Source organism: Rissa tridactyla (genome assembly GCF_028500815.1).
Source record: "Rissa tridactyla isolate bRisTri1 chromosome 24 unlocalized genomic scaffold, bRisTri1.patW.cur.20221130 SUPER_24_unloc_1, whole genome shotgun sequence".
Classification (NCBI taxonomy): Eukaryota; Metazoa; Chordata; class Aves; order Charadriiformes; family Laridae; genus Rissa; species Rissa tridactyla.
Genome location: NW_026529338.1, coordinates 427451 through 447094, shown reverse-complemented (window position 1 = coordinate 447094; position 19644 = coordinate 427451). Strand labels below are relative to the sequence as shown.

The 19644-nt window shown below is 49.0% G+C and overlaps 1 long non-coding RNA gene across 1 annotated transcript; it reads right to left on the bottom strand.

The window, feature by feature from the left end:
* Positions 1 to 713: 713 nt before the first annotated feature.
* LOC128903189 (uncharacterized) lies at positions 714 to 19128 on the bottom strand. The gene is made up of 11 exons (XR_008464039.1): positions 18681 to 19128; positions 18325 to 18541; positions 11043 to 11125; positions 10099 to 10199; positions 8909 to 9009; positions 8441 to 8476; positions 8302 to 8364; positions 7917 to 8096; positions 5441 to 5691; positions 1848 to 2075; positions 714 to 921 (listed from the first exon to the last, which is right to left on the bottom strand). It is a non-coding gene; the product is annotated as an uncharacterized LOC128903189 (long non-coding RNA).
* Positions 19129 to 19644: the final 516 nt, after the last annotated feature.

Genomic DNA, 19644 nt, shown 5'->3' with positions numbered 1-19644 from the left:
GTAAGAGAAAGACAGGAAAAATTAAAAGGTGAAAATGGCAAACTAGATAAAAGTTGATAGAAAGAAAATTTAAAAGACAAACAGATTAAGAAAACAGGGAGCAAAAAAAAAATAGGGTCAAACTGAATAAATAAAGACAAAGAAACAAAACTGGAAAAGTAACAAAGTAGAGGACAAGCAAGAAGAATTAAAAAACATAGATGGGGATCTGGGTAAATGGAAACACAGAAAGAAGATTTGGAAAGCAATGGGGTACTGGCCATACAGGTAGGTAGCAATTTAAATAGCAGGAGGTGGAGTCAGACTGACAGCCACAGAGAAAGGACACTGGAAGAGGGATGCGGGGTGGAGCAGAGGGAGTCACTGGAAATAGAGACAGGTTGCTGGGTAGAGGGAGACCTACAAATGCAATTTTCACAAGGAACAGCGAAGAAGGCAGTGTGGGAAGAATGAAATAATAGCGGATGAGGAGCTGGAAATGCAGAGGCACAGAAAGGAAACGGAGAAGGGGAGAAAGAACATGCTGGCATTAAGCAAAAGAGCAAAAAGCTTTGGGGAGCCAGAAGCCGGGACAAGCAAGGCGGCAGGCAGAGATCAGAAGAGGCATGGCAGGGAAAGGCCTGGACATGCACAAGAGGGCACACAACTCACCGCAGCTCCTGGCACGCGTGGGAGACCTTTGCTGCTCACAGGCTTCTCTCTCTGCCCCTTCGTCCTCTGTGGTGCTGGTGGCCTGACCCTTGCCTGCCTAGGAGTGGGCAGGGGGTGCCTTGATGCTCTTGTCCCGTGAGGCTCATGAGGGCAGCCGACGAAGGCAGCGAGCCCCCAGCACTCTGTGCTGGTGGTACCTTTGGTCAGGGATGGCTGGGAGGGATCCTTCCTTGCTGCGGGGACCGTCCCTTCCTGGCTGGAGGCACCTGCCTGTCAGAACCCCCTTCGTTTGACTCCTCAGCCAGCACTGGCAGGCAGCTGCGCCCAGGCAGCCCCCTTGGAAGCTAGAGGCCCTTGGCAAAGCAGACCCATCCCCAGGGCAGCCTTTCTTTTTGAGCCCTTGGCCCAGCCCATGCTCACCTCATGGGTCCCACCTAGGCTGCCTCAGCCCCAGCTGGAGCTTGCTGGGAAGAGGGGCCATTGCCAAAGCCCCACAGCACATCACCCCCTCCCCTGAGCCTCTCCCTGACCACCAGCTCTGCATCTTCTTCCTAGATGCTCTCCCTCCACTTTTAGGGGGAACGCCATGTGACACACACTACCCACCCCACAACAAGGTCTTGTTTTGACATAGAAATACCTTCCAGAGTAACACTACAACCTGCTGTTAAAAAAAAAAAAAAAAAACACCACACAACAACAACACAAAAAAACCACAAAACCACAAACTTTACACCCCACACAAAATAACACTCGAACTGAGAAGATGAATGCACAGGACGCCTGGCATCAAGACCTAAGATCTTAAGGATGCAGAGAAGAAGTCCCAGTCACTGAAAATGGATGGCTAGAGAAGAGAGCGCATTTAGAAACACGCACACAGTGATTCAACAAAGGTAGCAGTGCACGTGACAGCGCTTCACCAGATTCCACGGCCACGTACCCCGGATTATTTATTGCCTAGGGGCCAGGGTCAGACGAGCTGTCGGGGAGACCCTCCCCTTGAGTCACGAGGCTCAGAAAGGACCCCCTTGCTTTCTAAACTCCTTCTCCGAGAGGAGTCTAGGTGCGGCTGGATCCAATTCCTAGCCCCGGACTTGGGCAACCATTTCCCTCTAAAGGATTATATCTGTGCAATCAACCCTTTATATCGCTCAGCTAAGATTGCAAAGTTCTGCATGCTATTAGTCACTTACCCAGATTCTGCTGCAGCAAGGCATCTCTCAGCCTCGAGGAGCGGAACCTTACGAGAGCGTCCCCGCTCAAGCGGAGGTGGTGGCAAACAGGCCGCTGCCGGGCAGGAAGGCTCCAAGGGCTCTTGTCCTGTCCACTATTTATAGAGGCAGCTAATTGACTTGTAGTCATATCAGCCTGGGAAAAAAATGTCTCAGTCCCCACTCCAGACGGTGTGTTGATTCTGTTGCCTGCGGGGAGGGGAGAAAAGGGGGCTGGGGGGTGAGGGGGTGGGAAACAGGGCAGGAGGAGGGGACCGCACCACCACACCGATCAAACAAAGAACAGCCAGTTCAATAATTCACAATACAGTGCAGTACAACCCCAGACAGTCTAAAACAACAGTAGACCAATAAAATGCAAGATGTAACACAACACACGGCAGCACAAGGCAACACGCAGCCAAATTAAGAACAACCGATCAACACACCCATGATACAGTGCCGTCCTACGACAGAATGTTTACAGTGACCGTCAAAACAACGATGGGGCAATGCAATGCAATGCATAACACACTGCAGGACCGTACGATGGAACACACAACCAAAGAACTAATCAGAAACTCACAATACAGTGCAGTACAATCCCAGACAATCTAAAATAACAAGCGAGACAACATCGTCAGGGCAATACAATGCAAGACAAAGTTATCCAGGGCAGTACAGCGCCATACACAATCAAATAAAAGCCAATGAAAGAATTCACAGTACAGTGCCATACAATGGCAGACTATCTATCAGATGTCAGTCGAGACAACGACAGAGCAATACAACGCAACATGTAACAGGATACGGGGCGCTACAAGACACTACACAGTCAAAGAAGCAACAACCTATTAAAGATGTCACAATACAGTGCAGTCCTATGACAGAACGTATAAAATGACCGTCTAGACAATGACAGGGCAATACAACCCAAGAGAAAACACAGGGCACTACAAGGCAAAACACACTCAGATAAACAACAACCCCTTAAAAAAAACCCCACAATACAGTGCAGCACCCTGCCAGAATATATCACGTGTCACTGAGGACAATTACATGGCAACACAATGCCAAACGTAACACAACACGGGGCAGTACCATGCAAAACAGAATTAAAGAAAGAACAACCTGTCAAAACCCCAACATACAGGGCAGTACTATCCCACGGAGCATCAGGTGGCGGTCGAGACAGTTACAGGACAACAGAATCCGAGACGTAACGTTAGACAGCGCAGTACAGTGCAATAGTCAGTCAAATAAACAACCGAGGAAGGGACCCACAATACTGTGCGTTACAACACCACTAGATGTGAGACAGCAGGCAAGATAACGACAGAGCAATACAATGCACAACGTAAGACAATAGAGGACAGTATAATGCTAAGACGCATCAGATGGCAGTGAAAACAATGATGCAGCAATACAACTCGAGACCCAACACAAAGGCGGTAGCACGGCAATACACGGTCAAAAAAAGAACACCCGGTAAAACTGCCACAATACAGATCGCTACTATCCCAGAGCGTCTACAATGACGATGAAGAGAACAACAGCGCAATACAACGCAAGATAGAACACCATACAGGGCACTACAAGGCAATACGCAGCCAAATAAAGAACAAATGTTTAGAAAAAACAGAAGACCAAGCGGTACACGCCGGAACGGATAAGATGGCAGTCAGGGTGATTACAGGGCAATACAATGCAAGACAAAACACAACACGGGGCAGGACGAGGCAATAGGTAGTCAAATAATGAACCGCCGATCGAAAACCCACGGACGAGTGCGCTGCAATCCCGGTCGCAGATGGCACTCGATAAAATGACTGAGCAACAGAATCCAAGACATAACATTATAGGGGGCAGTAGAATGCAATATGCAGTCAAACAGAGAACAACCCATTACAAAACTGACGAGACAGTGCACTACAATGAGAGAATATATCAATCAAGACGGTTCCAGAGCAATACACTGCAAGACCTAACAGTATACCGGGCGGTACAATCCGATACACGGTGAAATAAAAAGAAAACGACTCTAGAACTGCACGGTCTTGAGAATTTTTTAACACAATGGCTGAAATGACAATCAAAACAATGACAGGGTAACACAACACAAGACATAGCACTATACGGAATCACGGAATCTTCAGAGTTGGAAGGGACCTCTAGAGATCATCTAGTCCAACTCCCCTGCTAGAGCAGGATTGCCTAAAGCACATCCCTCAGGGCTGCATCCAGGCAGGTCTTGAAAATCTCCAGAGAAGGGGACTCCACAACCTCCCTGGGCAGCCTGTTCCAGTGCTCTGTCACTCTCACCGTAAAGAAGTTTTTCCGTGTATTTGAACGGAACTTCCTATGTTCTAGCTTGTGCCCATTGCCCCTTGTCCTGTCGCTGGGAACCATTGAAAAGAGCCTGGCTCCGTCCTCCTTAAACCCACCCTTTAGATACTTGTAAACATTAATCAGGTCCCCCCTCAACCTTCTCTTCTCCAGGCTAAAGAGTCCCAGCTCTTTCAGCCTTTCCTCATAAGGGAGGTGCTCCAGTCCCATAATCATCTTGGTTGCCCTACGCTGGACTCGCTCCAGTAGTTCCCTGTCCCTCTTGAACTGGGGAGCCCAAAACTGGACACAGTACTCCAGTTGTGGCCTCACCAGTGCAGAGTAGAGGGGGAGAATGACCTCCCTCGACCTACTGGCCACCATACGGGTCAGTACAACCCAATACCCAGTCAAATAAACAGCAAACAATTATAGGACTGCACGGGATTGAGAATTGTTCAACGAATACACAGTTAAATAAACAACAGCCAGTTGTAGGACTGCAGTGGACTGTGAAATTTTTAAACACAAAGTCTAAAATCACAAACACGACAATGACAGGACAATACAATGCGAGACGTAACAGTGTACATGGCAGTACAATGCAATACACCGTCAAATAAAAAACAGCTGATGAAGGAAGTGACAATACGGTGGCATACAATGGCAGAATAGATCAGATGACCGTCGAGACAACAACAGAGCGGTACAACGCAAGACGTAACACCATATGGAGCACTACAAGGCAATACGCAACGAAACAACAACCCATGAAAGACATCACAATACAGTCCAGTCCTAGGACAGAATCTCTCAAGTGACCGTCAAGACGACAGGGCAATACAATGCAAGACATAACACAATATGGGGCCAGACAAGGCAATACACGGTTGTGGCAGGCGGAGCAATTAACTTTACTCTTAAGAGAAAAGTAGAGAAACATTTAGGAACATCAACACAGTGATTCAACAAAGGCAGCAGCGCATGTGACGGCGCTTCACCAGATTATTTACAGCATAGAAGCCAGGGTCACACTAGCTGTTAGGGAAACCCTCCCGTTGAGTCACAAGGCTCGGAAAGGACCCCCTTGCTTTCTAAACTCCTTCTCGGGGAGGAGTCTAGGCGCGGCTGGATCTAATCCTTGCCCCGGACTTGGGCAACCATTTACCTCTAAAGGATTTTAGCTGCGGCATCAATCCATTATATCACTGAGCTAAATCGCGAAGTTTGGCATGCTATTAGTCACTTACCCAGAATCTGTTATGGCAAGTCGTCTCTCAGCCTTGAAGACCAGAACCTTAAGTGAGTGTCCCCGCTCAAGGGGAGATGCTGGCGAACAGGCCGCTGCGTTGCAAGAGAGCTCAAAGGGCTCTTGGTCTGTCCACTAGTTATATAGGAAGCTAACTGACTTATAGTGCTTTGACTCTGTTGCCAGCCATCCCACAAAGTTCAAGTGACACTTGTAGCAACTCTCGCTGGTCGTTATAGCTTGAGCAGCAGCCTGGAGGAAAAAGGGGGGGTCACATCGCAACAGTGGTCAAATAACAAACAACTGGTTAGATATTGCACAATACAGTGCCAGACAGTCTAAAATAACCGGCAAGACAACGACAGGGCAATACAATGCAAGACCTAACATTACACAGGGCGGTACAAGGCAACATACAATCAAATAAAGAACAGCCAATGAAGGAATTGACAGTAGAGCGCCATACAATGGTAGAATATATCAGAGGTCAGTCAACACAATGACAGAGCGATACAAGGCAAGACGTAACTCGATATGGGGCGCTACCAGGCAATACACAGTCAAAGAAACAACAACCCATTAAAGAAGTCACAATACAGTGCAGTCCTAGGGCAGAACGTGTAACATGACCGTCAAGACAGTGACAGAGCAATACAATGCAAGACACAACACAATACGAGGCAGTAACAAGGCAATACACAGCCAGATAAAGAACAACCGATTAAAAAACCCAGAATATGTTGAAGTGTAATACTAGAATAGATCAGAAGGCAGTCAAGACTAAAATGGGGCAATATAACGTGAGATGTAACACAATAGAGGGCGGTACAAGGCATTACACAGTCAAAAAACAACCACTTAAAAAAAACACAATACAGTGTGGTACGATGCCAGAATACGTCACATAGCAGTCAAGAGCATGATGGGGCAACACGATGCGAAACCGATAACTGAGCCAGGCAGAGCAATACTACTTCAAATACACAAGAACATAATACGGAACCGAATTCTTAAGTGTACGACGCAAGACCATCTCAAATGGCAGTCGAGGAAATTACTGAGCAACGTAATGCAAAAACAACACGCTGCCCGGCAATGCAATATGTGGTCAGATACAGAACAATCCGTTCCAGAAACAACATATCGAACAGTACAACTCCACAGTCTCAGATGGCAGTCAAGACATATACAGAGCAATACCATGCAAGACGTAACACAATACAGGGCAATACGATAAAATACATAGGGTAACTTAAAAATGAATCAAAAAACCCGTAATACAGTGCTTACAATGGCAGACGATCTCAGATGGCGGTCGAGACAATTACAGGGCAATACAACGCAAGACGAAACACGATATGGGGCGGTACCCTGCAAAACCATCCCCGATGGCGATCACGGAAAATTAGAGCAATATAAGGCAAAAACAACGCCCTGCCCGACAACACAATATACGGTCACATACAAAACAATCCGTTAAAGAAACAACGTATGGAACAATACCGTGCGAGATGGTTTCAGATGGCGATTAAGGAAAATAGAGTGATGCAATGCAAAACCTAAATAGCACCAAAAAATGCAATACAATTTCAAATACACAACCTTCAAATACAAAACAAAATACCTAAGGATACAATGCTAGAGTGTCTCACGTGACAGTCAAAACAGTGACAGACCAAAACGATTCGAGACGTACCGTGATACAGGGCAGAACAACGCAAGGCGAGGTCAAAGGAAGAACAACCAAATAAAAAAATCTACCATACTGTGCGGTACGGTGACAATATATCATATTGCAGTCAAGACGATGACCAAGCGAGACGCTGCAAAACCAAAACATGGCCAGGCGAGGCAACAGATTTCAAATATGCAACAATGCAATTCAAAACAAAATATGGAAGGGTACCGTGCCTGATCGTCTCAGATAGCAGTCAAGACAATGACGAAGCGATACGACGCAAAACCGAGATATGGGTAGGCAAAGTGATACAATTTATAGTACAGAACGATGCAACGCCAAACAAAATACAGAACTATATGACGCAACACAGTCCGACCTGGCAGTCAGAACAACTACGGGGCGCTATGATGCAAAACCGATACGGAGCTGGGCAATGCAATACTATTTCAAATACAAAATACAATACAAAACAAAAAATACCTAAGCAGACAATGCGAGACAGTCTCAGACAGCAGCCAAGACAGTTACAGAGCAATGCAAAAACAACACAGAGCCCAGCAATGCAGTACAGTCAGATGCAGAACAATCCATCAAAGTAACAACGTAGCGAACGGTACAACGTGACAGACTCAGATTGCAGTCAAGACAATGAATGAGCAATACAGTGTAAGACGTAATGGAATACAGGCGTTACCATGCCAAACCGTCTGAGACAGCAGACGGGAAAACTACAGAGCGATACAATTCCAGACAAAACACAATACAAGGCAGTACAATGCAAGATAGTGTCACATACTGTCAGGACAATTACCGCTCCGCTTGCGTGCCTGAAGGGGACCGCTCCTGGACAGCCTGGAGCGCTGCGCTCACTTTTAAATGCCTCACTGCTATTTCCAACCCTGTCCCCTCCCCTCCCCCAGGAAGCTCCACTGCCAGTACCTCAACTTCCCTTTCTGAGGGGCAGGACTCTGGAGACCTGCTCGACAAGAAAAAAAAAAAAGATTACCATATGTCAAATCGATGCATCCTGGAGTCACTGGGTTTCTTCTTCATCATCTGCAAAAACAAACAAGGGAACCCCAATTTCCACAAAATGGTGCCATCAGGCACCATCGCATCCGTCAACACTAAGTTGTACTGCAATATCCCCCACATCAGATGCACCGTACCCTTCTGCTCACCTGCTCCACACAGATTCCAGATTCGGACGATGCGGCGCTCCCTGGTTCTGGCACCTAAGACAGCTAGACACACAATATTACTGTTGAGCTTACAGGAAACCACCACCCCCATGCGTTACCTCTCTACTACCCAGCTTACCTCAAACGCTCGTCCGGCTCCAGAGGCGTGCAGCACCTGCAAAACCAAAGACAAACACTCCAGTGAGCTGCAATATAGTACTGAGCTATTAGACACCAACGTGTCCACAACCGCCTCACTTGCTGGGACTGCTCAGTGGGCGTGCAGCATCACCCCTCTGACCCTGCGTGTCACGCCAACTGAAGAAACTCATGCTGAGATACCGCCCAAAGCCCTACTAAATTCCCATCTCCCGCTCCCTCACCTTGCCCGCCCATCCTCCCCTGAGGCATGCAACCTGAAGGCTTGCAAACCACCTGTAAAACCCAACTGACATGGGTTCCTTAAAACTTGAAAGTTACTCCATCTGAGGAAGATGTGATACTTCAGCCCACCCGCCGCTGCTGACCTTGACTGACTCATCCCCGTCCCCACATCCCGTGTCATTCATTGCTTCAAAACTTCAAATTGAAAAGAACCAATACATACAGTACTCAAAGCCACATCTTCTCTCTAATACCATGTGCTGATTCACCTTCTTACATTGCTCCCCTCTCCTATGCTGCCCTGCCAAGCTTGTCCCGCTGCATCTGCAAGAACATCAAAGAAATCACCTTGAGGCAGAGCAATAGGGTCATAATAACAAAGTCTTGCACCTTTTACAAATACCACCTAAGATCCAAATACAACCTTACATGAAGAAAATTACAAAAAAAAAAATCCAAACAAAAAGCAGCCATACCCTCTTCGACATGAACTCCTCTTCATTACTGCTGTATTGCATTTCCAACATGCCTCTGATCTTCCCAAACAACAAAAATGCAAGAGCTGTCCACACAACGTCCTGATGGCTACCCTGAGATAACTCTAACACCTTTGACCCGATCTACATAGATTCATATAATACATATAGACTCTCCACACGATTCCACCCACCCTGGACACTACGCGCCCGGGCAGGGCAGCCCCGAGCCAAACACTCACAGCTGCAGACAGATGCTACACAGAACACTGCAAATGATGCCACTCAAAGATGAGAGAAAACTCTCATCAAGAAAGATGACAACGGGACCAAAGTCAGCATCGTGCAAGAAAATCTGGGGGATCGTGACAATGTCAACGTGAAGATGCTCTACGGAACCCCCTGAAACAAAGTGTAGAACGTGATAGTACATAATAAGAAGGGACTGTCAACCCCAATAAGATAGACGTGCAGGAAGCCCGGCTTCAAGACCTAAGAACGTAACGATGCAGGGAAGAAGTCCCAGTCGTGGAAGTGGGCCGTGCGGAAACTTCCAAGATGCAAGACTGATGCACGCTTTAAGTTTCTAACGCAAGAAGAGCGGCAGCCAAATGGAGCTACGCCCACAGGTCCGAGCGTTCAAGACCCTAAGGATGAAACCCGATGCCCCACGTCAGGCTCCTGGACCTTAAAGATGATCTCGAGACCCAAAAAAGGGCTAAGATGCAAAACACGGACCATATGAACGACACGACAACAGACACAGGCTGGAACTGCCCCGCCCAGGATGCGCTAACATCATGCCGAACAGTAAACAACATCCTTGACCTGCCCAAAGGAGACCGTGCCCCGGGACAGCCCTCCTCACTACGCTAACATCAAAGCTCCCATTTGGCAATTGTCCACCTCCGCCCCTCTCCAGTGCCTGACTCTCAACTTAGCTTTCGGAGGGCCGGACATCTGAATCCTTCCCTGGTGCTGTCCAGCAAAACCAGCCATCCAATACATTCCCGCTGTCACCAGGTCCCTCCTCTTCCTCTGCAAAAGGAAAAGAAAAAAAAAATCCCAAAAGTAGCCACAGCACCAGCCATAAGCATCCTCAGAGGAGATACCAACCTCTCCCACAACACCCTCAGCCTCACCAACACCTTGGCGTTCCGCTCGCCTGCTCCGTGACGATTCCAGAGTCCGAGGCTGCCGTGATAGTTATTCACGGCACTTAAGATACTAAGAAACACAACATTACCATTGCGCTTCTGCCAAACCACCAGTCCCATGCTTCTCCTCGATACTATCCAGCTCGCCTCAAATGCAAGAGCCTAGAACAGACCAGGCTCCGTCGACACCCAAACCCAACGGCAAAACCTGTCCGAGAGACTTGTGAACGCACACCCCTTTCCTAACCATCCCTCAGTACCAAAACTTTAGAAAGCCCCTCTCTTCTCCCTGAGCCATGAGGGAAGGAGCCCCACTTCTTCCCCACAGCTCCCACCCTGTATTTGCCGGCCCGACTCCCCGGCATTGGCTGTTCCTTGGAAGCTGCTCTTCCGAGCCCCGCCTTCGCCAGGCACCTCCTATCTCCCATCTTCCCACAGACTCTGGGCCCTGCTAAAGACACACAGAGTCAGCGAAGCCCTGACCCGACCTACACCAGGGGCCTGCCGCAAGCCGCAAAGGCTCCAGGGACACAGCGAAACCCTGAACACCATGGGGGAAGGCGATGAGGCGTCCCACACCCTGAAAGACATTATACCTTATGTCCCTGCTGCTTTCTTGAGAAATGCAAAAACTCCACCTAAGACTGCAGACAAGATGCACACCCAAGCCCTGTGAAGTAATCTCGTCATCTGCCTGATTAAGAAAAGTGCTATCATTATTTACCTGGAATTCAGCAAAACCGGTGGAAAAAAACCCCAAAGTTCCATCTTCAATACAGACAGGGATTCCAGGAAAACACACCGCACCTGGAATAAAGAAAACCATACCGTTAAGCCATCTCACCACCTCTGAACACTCATTACGACATGACTGACCTGAAAAACCACAAGGAAGAGAAGCAGCATACAAGACCGCTCTCTACTATACGTGCTGCCAGACCTCACCTGGTCCTTAAGGTCTTACCACCTCCAGCTTCTTACCTGCGATTCTCTAAATGGGATAACATCTCCGCCCAAGTAGCTGAGGCGCCTCCAAAGTTGCGAGCGACTGAAGGACCAGTGGAGCTCTAACCCTGGAGATGCCCGGCAGCAGAATGAGCTGCCCCAGCAGAGGCTGTGGTTTATATACCCCGGGCCCTGCCCACCGCCCTTCCCACCATCCCCTGGGAAAGGGACCAGGCTAACCACCACAAGGCATAGAGCCTGCCAGAGGAGCAGCTGCTCCTTTCCTCACAGGCCTGAGAAGTACAGCATGCAAAACACCAAAACAGAGAAAGCGACCCTTAGAGGAAATGACAATACATGCTCTTTTATTACAACTTGTCGTGGTTTAGCCTCAGACGGCAACAAAGAACCACGTGCCGCTCGCTCGGGCCTTCCTGATACAGGAAGAATCGGAAGAAAAGGCAAGACTCTTGGGTTGAGACAAAGGCAGTTTAACAGAACAGCAAAGGGAACAGGCAAACAACAACAATAACACGGATAGAGGAATATACGAACACGATTACGGAACCGCCGCTCCCCGCCGCTCACCGACCGGACCCGGGACGCCCCAGCCCGCTCCCAGCGGCGACTTCCTGCCCCCTCCCCCGGCAGCTCAGGGTGGGCGTGGCTCACATGGCATGGAATACCAGGAAAAATTAACCCTATCCCCGCCGGAACCAGGACATTACCCACCCCTTATTCCATACCATCTATGCCATGCCCAGCAGGTTCCAATGAATTGCCACCACTTTCCCCTGTCATATATATATACACACATATATATTCATGCAGATATAATGCCCTTAGTTTATGGGCCATCCCTCCAAAGTGTCCGTTGAGTTCTTTTAATCCACGGCTTTGGGCTCCATCTGTTAGAACAGTCTCTCAGGGCAGGTGAGATGCTGGGTGGTGCTGGTCTGTTGCATGCTGTATTTTTCGGGGCTTGTGACTGGTGCACCCGGCGTGGCTCATGCACACAGTCCGTGGGCTGAAGATGTAGATCTTGAGGAAACTGCTGGGCGCCAGCTGCTGAGGTCAGTTCTTATCCCATCATCCCTGTGCCTTACTTGTAGTACAACTGATAGCAATTAAAGCAATGAGGACATACAGTGACAGTGTTACTTAGCAATTAACAGCACACAATCTGATTCATTGGCTATTCTCGCCCAAGATCAGATCCCCATGAGGTACACATCAGACTTCCCCATCCTTCCGCATCACCCACCAAGTGCACCCAGGTCCTTGGGCAAAAGCAATCCCACGGGTGGGTTTGCCTTTGCCTGAGGCAGGACTAACCCAGACTGTCTTCCCTGGCATATTCTTCATGTGCACTACGGGGACTTTATCCCCTTCTACGGTACGTGGAAGTTTTGATTGGGCAGGGCCAGCCCGATTGTTAGATCCCCTGGTGTTAACTAGCCAGGTAGCTTTTGCTAAATGTGTATCCCAGTGTTTTAAAGTCCCACCACCCATTGCTCTCAGTGTAGTTTTTAACAGCCCATTGTATCGTTCTATCTTCCCAGAGGCTGGTGCGTGATAGGGGATGTGATATACCCACTCGATACCATGCTCTTTGGCCCAGGTGTCTATGAGGCTGTTTCGGAAATGAGTCCCGTTGTCTAACTCAATTCTCTCTGGGGTACCATGTCACCACAGGACTTGCTTTTCAAGGCCCAGGATAGTGTTCCGGGCAGTGGCATGGGGCACAGGGTATGTTTCCAGCCATCCAGTGGTTGCTTCCACCATTGTGAGCACATAGCGCTTGCCTTGACGGGTTTGTGGCAGTGTGATATAATCAATCTGCCAGGCCTCCCCATATTTATATTTCCGCCATCGCCCTCCATACCAAAGAGGCTTCAAACGCTTGGCTTGTTTGATCGCAGCGCATGTCTCACATTCATGGATGACCTGTGCAATAGTGTCCATGGTCAAGTCCACCCCTCGGTCACGAGCCCATCTGTATGTTGCATCTCTCCCTTGATGGCCTGAGGAGTCATGGGCCCACCGAGCTATGAATAGTTCACCCTTATGTTGCCAGTCCAGATCCACCTGAGCCACTTCAATCCTAGCGGCCCGATCCACCTGCTGGTTGTTCTGATGTTCCTCCGTGGCCCGATTCTTCGGTACGTGGGCGTCCACATGGCGTACTTTCACAACCAGATTCTCTATCCGGGCAGCAATATCTTGCCATAGGTCAGCAGCCCAGATGGGTTTGCCTCTGCGCTGCCAATTTCCCTGCTTCCACTGCTGTAACCACCCCCACAGAGCATTTGCCACCATCCACGAGTCAGTGTAGAGATAAAGTACTGGCCATTTTTCTTGCTCAGCAATGTCCAAAGCCAGCTGAATGGCTTTCACCTCTGCAAACTGGCTCGATTCACCCTGTCCCTCACTGGCTTCTGCAACCCGTCGTGTAGGACTCCACACAGCAGCCTTCCACTTTCGATGCTTTCCCACAATACGGCAGGACCCATCAGTGAACAGGGCATATTTCTTCTCATTTTCTGGCAGTTTATTATATGGTGGGGCCTCTTCTGCACGCGTCACCTCCTCCTCCGGTGACATTCCGAAATCCTTGCCTTCTGGCCAGTCCATGATCACTTCCAGAATTCCTGGGCGACTGGGGTTTCCCATTCGAGTTCGCTGCGTGATCAGTGCAATCCACTTACTCCATGTAGCATCAGTTGCATGATGTGTGGTGGGGACCCTTTCTTTGAACATCCAACCCAGCACCGGCAGTCGAGGTGCTAAGAGGAGCTGTGCTTCTGTACCAACTACTTCCGAAGCAGCTCGAACCCCTTCATATGCTGCCAATATCTCTTTTTCTGTTGGAGTGTAGTGGGCTTCGGATCCTCTGTATCCCCGACTCCAAAACCCTAGGGGTCGACCTCGAGTCTCCCCTGGTGCTTTCTGCCAGAGGCTCCAGGTAGGGCCGTTCTCCCCGGCTGCGGTGTAGAGCACATTTTTAACATCTTGTCCTGCCCGGACTGGCCCCAGGGCCACTGCATGGACTATTTCCTGTTTGATTTGTTCAAAAGCTTGTCGTTGCTCAGGACCCCATTTAAAGTCATTCTTCTTCCGGGTTACTTGATATAGAGGGCTTACAATTTGACTGTAATCTGGGATATGCATTCTCCAAAAACCCACAATGCCTAAGAAAGCTTGTGTTTCCTTTTAACTAGTTGGTGGAGACATAGCTGCTATTTTGTTGATCACATCCATTGGAATCTGACGGCGTCCATCTTGCCATTTTATTCCTAAAAACTGGATCTCCTGCGCAGGTCCCTTGACCTTACTTCGTTTTATGGCAAAATCAGCTTTCAGAAGGATTTGGACTATTTTACTCCCTTTCTCAAAAACTTCTTCTGCTGTGTTTCCCCATACAATGATGTCATCAATGTACTGCAGATGTTCTGGAGCTTCCCCCTGTTCCAGTGCAGTCTGGATCAGTCCATGGCAAATGGTGGGGCTGTGTTTCCACCCCTGGGGCAGTCGATTCCAGGTGTATTGGACGCCCCTCCAAGTGAAAGCAAACTGTGGCCTGCACTCTGCTGCCAAAGGGATTGAGAAGAATGCATTCGCTATATCAATCGTGGCATACCACTTGGCTGCCTTGGACTCCAGTTCGTACTGGAGTTCTAGCATGTCCGGCACGGCAGCACTCAGCGGTGGCGTGACTTCATTCAGACCACGATAGTCTACAGTTAGCCTCCACTCTCCATTAGATTTTCGCACCGGCCATATGGGACTGTTAAAGGGGGAGCGAGTCTTGCTGATCACTCCTTGAACCTCTAGTTGACGAATCAGCTCATGGATGGGAATCAGAGTGTCTCGGTTAGTGCGATATTGCCGCCGATGCACTGTTGTGGTAGCAATCGGCACCTGTTGTTCTTCGACCCTCAACAACCCCACAACAGAAGAATCCTCCGAGAGACCAGGCAAGGTAGACAACTGTTTAACTTCCTCTGTCTCCAAGGCAGCTATGCCAAAGGCCCAGCGGTACCCTTTTGGGTCCTTAAAATACCCTCTCCTGAGGTAATCTATACCAAGGATGCATGGAGCCTCCGGGCCAGTCACAATGGGATGTTTTTGCCACTCATTCCCAGTTAGGCTCACTTCTGCCTCCAGTACAGTCAACTCTTGGGATCCCCCTGTCACCCCAGAAATACAAATGGGTTCTGCCCCTCTATAGCTTGATGGTATTAAAGTATACTGTGCACCCGTGTCCACTAGAGCCTTATACTCCTGTGGGTCTGATGTGCCAGGCCATCGAATCCACACCGTCCAATAAACCCGGTTGTCCCTTTCCTCCACCTGGCCGGAGGCAGGGCCCCCCTAATACTGGTCATAGTATCCATTACTCACTTCTTGCATAAATGACTTGGAAGTTCCTTCAAGAGGATCAGAAGCAAGATCAGGCCTTCTGCTTTGTCTGGGGAACGGCCCACTGGAAACTGGGGCGGCACTTTTCCTGGAGGGATCCCCTTTTGTGGTTGTCCTTCCTTGCAACTCCTGTACCCGTGTCCGCAGGATCGAAGTAGGTTGTCCATCCCACTTCCTCATGTCCTCTCCGTGGTCACGCAGGTAGAACCACAGGGTGCCTCGTGGTGTGTACCCTCTGTACTCTCTCTCTTGAGTGGGGAAATGCCTGCTTCTAATAGCTGAGACGCTGGCCCGTGCAGGTGGGGAGTAGGACATATTCTCTTCAAGTTGCTGGACCTTCCGTGACAGTTTCTCCACAGCTGAGACAAGGGGGGAAGAGAGACTTTCTTCATATCGCCGGAGCCGGCCAGCTACCTCATCCACCATTGGTCCCTCTTCACCTTTCCATTCCGTTACTGCCAGTGAGTTGGCATATGATGATGGTGCGCTCCGTACAAACTTCTGCCACATGGGCCTTGTGCATTGCACCTCATCAGGGTCTGTGGGTAAGTCTGCATTGTCAAAGTCATAATAAATCATCTCCCACACGGCTAATTCTCTCAGGTACTGGATACCTCTTTCCATGGTAGTCCACTTACTTGGCTGACATACAACATCCTCACTGAAGGGGTACCTCTCCCTCACGCCTAACAGGAGTCGTTTCCAGAGGCTGAGGGCTTGGGTCTTTTTCCCAATTGCCTTGCCAATGCCGCCTTCCCTAGACAGGGATCCCAGCTGCCTGGCCTCCCTACCCTCTAATTCCAGGCTACTGGCCCAGTTATCCCAGCACCGGAGCAGCCAGGTGACAATGTGCTCGCCTGAAAGTCGGCTAAAATCTTTTCGCATATCCCGCAGCTCACTCAAGGATAGGGATCGAGTAATTACCTCTGGTTCTGCCTCTTCCTCCTGCTCTCGTGATGACCCTGGTTCATCATCATCTCTTACTAAGCGAACTGATTTCTTTGTGTACTTCTTCTTCTGTATGGGGGCAACTGATACCGGCACGGGTTGGTTCCCTGGTTCAGTGGCAGTGGCTGCTATGGGGGTTGGAGTAGCCGCAGTGTCCGCCGCAGGGGTTGCAGTAGCCGCAGTGTCCGCCGCAGTGGCTGCAGTAGCCGCAGTGTCCGCCGCAGTGGCTGCAGTAGCCGCAGTGTCCGCCGCAGTGGCTGCAGTAGCCGCAGTGGCTGCTGGTCTGGTTTCCATCTCTTCCCCCTGAGGGTGCTGCATAATTCTCAGCAGTGCCTGGTAGATACTGGCCAGGGCCCAGCACAATGCAGTGAGTTGTGCCTCTCTAGAATAGCCACAGCATTTTCCCTTCAAATATTCTACCACTTTATCAGGGTCCTGTAATTGTTCAGGGGTGAAGTCCCAGACCATTGGAGGTGAGTAGTTCTCTAGGTACCTGCCCATGCTCTCCCACATGCCATGCCACCCCTGACTATCCAGCCTCGGAGCAGATCTCCGGGTGGTAGTCTTAAATAGTCGCTTAACCCTAAACAAGACCTGGAACGTATTCAGGAGACATAACACTAGGAACACGCTGGTTTGAGTATCCCAAGGATATTCAAAATTCTCAAAAGTTGTCATACCTGACCCGAAGGAGAAAAGGGAGGCAAAAGAGCTGGGGAAAGTGCCCCCCCGGTTTCCCCCACAGACTGGGTGTAATTATTAATAAATTCTGAGAGACGGTGTCCAATGTACGGACAGGACAGCAACACCACATAAACACCCCAAAATAGCTGTCTGAACAGTGATGTTATCATATCATAAACAGATATCGCACAGGACAGCAGAATGATAATCCTCATCCCTCTTCCAGACACGGTAAACAGCATTGCAGGGAGTACATAAGCCATATAGGAATTTATATAACACAGCCATGAGAACAAACCAAGTAACCTGATGACCAGTGACTATTTACCTAATAAAATAAATGCATACAAAAAAAAACAAACAAAACCATTTTTCCACGTTCTAGTTGGATTCTGTCGTTATCTCAACCCCCCGTGCCCCACGTTGGGCGCCAAAAAGGACTGTCGTGGTTTAGCCTCAGACGGCAACAAAGAACCACGTGCCGCTCGCTCGGGCCTTCCCGATACAGGAAGAATCGGAAGAAAAGGCAAGACTCTTGGGTTGAGACAAAGGCAGTTTAACAGAACAGCAAAGGGAACAGGCAAACAACAACAATAACACGGATAGAGGAATATACGAACACGATTACGGAACCGCCGCTCCCTGCCGCTCACCGACCAGACCCGGGACACCCCAGCCCGCTCCCAGCGGCGACTTCCTGCCCCCTTCCCCGGCAGCTCAGGGTGGGCATGGCTCACATGGCATGGAATACCAGGAAAAATTAACCCTATCCCCGCCGGAACCAGGACACAACTACATCAATTGTGTCAGCAACGGGGCCCGGTAGGTACGTAAACTTAATTAAACTTTTGCAGGGCGTAGACAGAAAGAGAAAGACATCATCCTAACTTCCATAGGCAAGTAGATCATTAAGCCAAATAACCACGTTTTTATCAAGACTCAATGTCCTTCAGTTTCCTTGTAAAGAAAATCCCACACGTCACTTCTATCGAGACCCCGCGTATTACCCGACTTCTGCCAGAACTACGTTCTGGATAGGACCGACGGACAGAGCGTAAGCAGAGGCTTGTGTGCCGCCTGTAATACAACATGATGAGAAAGAGCCGATGCTCTAGCCTGCCGCTTTCCTCGGCCGAGTCCGCTCCGGTGCCCTAACCATCGTTGCTGTTGCAGCTTAGGCTGGGCATTAAAACAAGAGACAGATGCTTTCTTTTAACTTCTCTCCTGAGGAAGGAAAGAATGGGAGGGAGACTTAGGGGCTGAAAGAGAAACTGAACTCTTTCATAATGAAATATAAACAGAAAAGTTATACCGAGGAGAAACAACAATAACAGGAAAACAATAAAATAGATAAAATATATACCCAACCCAGTATTGAGCGCCCAGGATGACCATCGCTTCTCTGGCAGGCACGGGCAAAGTCCAAGACTGGACTTGGCGACAGATTGGAACTGGATTCTGGATCTGGTAGCACAAATGCATGGATGGGGATCGAAGGATGTCAAACAGACAGAAGAGTCCTCGGACGCCAGCCGTTGAAGGAAAGGTACTGACCCCTTCGATGCCTCCGCTTTTATACTGAGCGTGATGAGGATGGGATGCGATAGCCCATCAGTCAGATTCGGGTCACCGGTCCCGTCTACTCTTCACCATGGGTGCAACCCATCTACCCTTTTCTGATCCAACCCTCCGACAGGGCATATATAAAGGTTAGCTGAGCTGTGTTGTTATAGCAATAGGTATAAGCAAGAGCCTCTCTGCATAGCATCCCTTCACATTAAGTGTAAACATAAGGTCATAGCACTCTGGAAATGGATACTGCCTGAAAAATATGTCATTATTTTCAGAGAGTTCAGTTAGTTGGAAGAGACTTACCTGAAAAGTAGAATTACTGAAAGGAAAACTGGTTCTGTTGTGCCTCAGTCCAGCACATTCGCACATGGCTACGTAACCTCACTTTCACATGAAAAAAAAAGAAGAATTGCCCAATTGTATTCATGGAGCCACCGGTCAGATCTTCCCTTTAATACCTCATGCCGAGCCACCTTCGTACGGAGCTCCTCTCGGTTCCCCTGCGTTGCTCTGCCCGTCTCGTCTTTCTGCATCTAAAAAAAAAAAAAAAAACCCACACAATATCAAACATTACCCTGATGCAGAGCAGCAGCTTAATTCCAAAGGTCTTGTTTCTACTTAGAAACACGGTTCAACTAGGTCCAACTACAGCCTGCCATCAAAAAAAAAAGCCAGCCCACAAACATTACACCCCACACAAAGCAGCCTAAACATCTTTGAGATATTATCTCCTTCACTAATCATAAACAGCCTCT